Source organism: Pelodiscus sinensis, chromosome 3 (genome assembly GCF_052426305.1).
Source record: "Pelodiscus sinensis isolate ZL-2025 chromosome 3, ASM5242630v1, whole genome shotgun sequence".
NCBI classification, from domain to species: domain Eukaryota; kingdom Metazoa; phylum Chordata; order Testudines; family Trionychidae; genus Pelodiscus; species Pelodiscus sinensis.
The window spans coordinates 132,764,679-132,767,410 of record NC_143054.1 but is presented as its reverse complement, the minus strand read 5'-3'; positions in this window follow the sequence as shown (position 1 = coordinate 132,767,410).

Below are 2,732 nucleotides of genomic sequence, written 5' to 3'. Positions count from 1 at the left end.
CGCCGCTTTTTTCCGGCTTTTAAAAAAGCCGGAAAAGAGCGTCTAGACTGGCCCCGATCCTCCGGAAAAAGTGCCCTTTTCCGGAGGCTCTTATTCTTACTTCAAAGTAAGTATAAGAGCCTCCGGAAAAGGGCACTTTTTCCGGAGGATCGGGGCCAGTCTAGACACTCTTTTCCGGCTTTTTTAAAAGCCGGAAAAAAGCGGCGGACATTTTTATTTAAATGCCGCGGGGGATATTTAAATCCCCCGCGGATTTCCCTACGACGACTCGTGAAATTTACATGCCCCTTCCGGAAAAGGGGCCAATGTAGACGTAGCCGTTCAGTTTTGGAGATAACCATCATTGCTTCGGGCCTAAAGCAGAGGCTTGGGAGTCAGGAGTCTTGGTTTATATTTCCCATCATGCCACAATGGTCACTGAATTCACCGCCACAGCCTCAGTTTCCTCAACTGCAGCATGAGCCTAAATACTCAACACTTTGAGATCCTGAAATGTATTGCAGACTCTCAAGAATATTAAAAGGGGAGTGGGTTAAATATAATGCAAAGCACCTGTTAACTTTACACTCATTAAATGTTGCTTACCGTGCTGCTTGGCTAGAACTCTGTAATTCTTTTTACATGCACATAAGACGTCATGTATTCTGAAAATTTGCAATCAGTGGATTCTGCCAGCACATACAGGAGATACATAATTGACAACAAATCTATAAAAACACAGCTGGAGAAGTGATCCATGAAACACTGATGAATTTCAGAGACCCTGTTTATAATTGAAGCTCAGAAAACCTGGCTCCGATCTTTTACTGTTTCCATTTCACCAAGGCCATGTCTAAACTACACTCCTCTGTCTGCAGAGGGATGTAAATTAGATGTTTCGAAAGTGCAAATGAAGCGGGAATTTAAATATCCTGCACTTCATTTGTATAATCGTGTTCTGGCGCTGTTTTGAACAAGCGCCATTTCGAAACTGAAACCATGGTTTAGATGAGTTTTTTCCAACAACGGGGCGATGTTTAGAAAGATCCTGTACTCCTCAAAAAATTTCAGATTTGAAATGGCGCTTGTTCAAAACAGTGCCAGAACGTAATTATGCAAATGAAGCGTGGGATAGTTAAATCCTTGCTTCATTTGCACTTTCGAAACATCTAATTTACATCCCTCTGCCAACAGAGGGGTGTAGTATAGACACTGCCTAAGAACTCAGCTATACGTGTCTTTGTCCTCTTGGTTCACATTCAGGATGTTGTAATCCCTATGGGTATGTCTACATTGCATTCTTCTTTCAAGAGAGGAATGCAAATGCAGCCAAGTGAAATTGCAAATAAAGTGAGGATTTGATTTTCCCACACTTCATTTGCTCAATCGCGTCTGGCCGCTATTTCAAAATACCCTATTTTGAGATAAAAAACGCTGTGTAGACGCAGTTATTTTGAGAAAAAAACCTTCTTTCTAAATAATCCTTACTCCTTAGAAAATGAGGTTTAAGGGTTATTTTGAAAGAAGGCTTTGTTCTCAAAATAACCGCATCTACACAGAGTTTTTTATCTTGAAATAAGGTATTTCAAAAAAGCGGCCGAATGCAATTATGCAAATGAAGCGCAGGAAATTCAAATCCCTGCTTCATTTGCAATTTTATTTGGCTGCATTTGAGACTTATGCTATCATGTGCCCTAAGTGTCCGTCTGCTATGTACATTGGACAAACGTCTCAGACACTTCGCCAAAGGATCAATGCCCACAAAACAGATATTAGGATCACAAAGAAAAAACAGTTTCTTGCCATTTCAACCAGAAAGGACACTGTCTCAATGACTTAATCACCTGCATCCTGCTCCAAAAGCCTTTTAAATCTGCACTTGAAAGGGAATCCTCTGAACTGTCATTCATGCTAAAATTCGAGAATCTACGCATGAGTCTCAACAAAGACTCTGGGTATCTTACCCATTACAAAGATAGCTTCCCAAATTATCACCTCTAATACCATTAGCTCACAGACATCTACCTCCCCCCCCCTCCGCCGCATCCCCCTTCTGTTCTGAAATTTGATTTGTCCCTTTCATATGTGTTCATTTTTTTGTTGTATCCTTTGGTCTATATGGTTGTGACTATTTTCTTCCACTATTTGATCTGAGGAAGTGGGTCTGGCCCATGAAAGCTCATCATCTAATAAACCATCTTGTTAGTCTTTAAAGTGCTACATAGTCCTGTATTTTGTTTCAGAAGGAGTCAATGAGATTCTACATCTACCCCCAAAGCGGAGAATTATATATCTAAACACTTCTTTATTTATGAGGTTACTTTTCTTATCTTCTTTCCTCCATTGCAATAGGGCATATTTGGCATTTAAACAATTGCTTCCTTCTGTCCACACTTCCAATGGAAATGCAGTGGGGTGCTCCCTAGATTTTTAAGTGGCAGAAGCCAATGGCCCAAAGCATTTCTCTCCCTCCAGCCGACAGAAGGGGAGACTCGAGCTCTCTCCAGGCAGTTGCTGGTTTGCACAAAGAGAACTGAGAGACACACTCCCTTGGACACAAATCCTGCTCCTGCCGCACTACTATCTAGCCCGTCGCAGCGCGGCCCTAAAGCTGGCCCGGGGCAAGGTGTTTTCAGACGCGGGGCCCTAGGGAGGACACACGTGGAGACTTAGCAGCACCCGCGCTGAGGGTCAGCGAGGCGAGGTGAAAACCCGCTGGGTTTGCGTTGGACGGGGTTGCAAGTCTCGGCGGC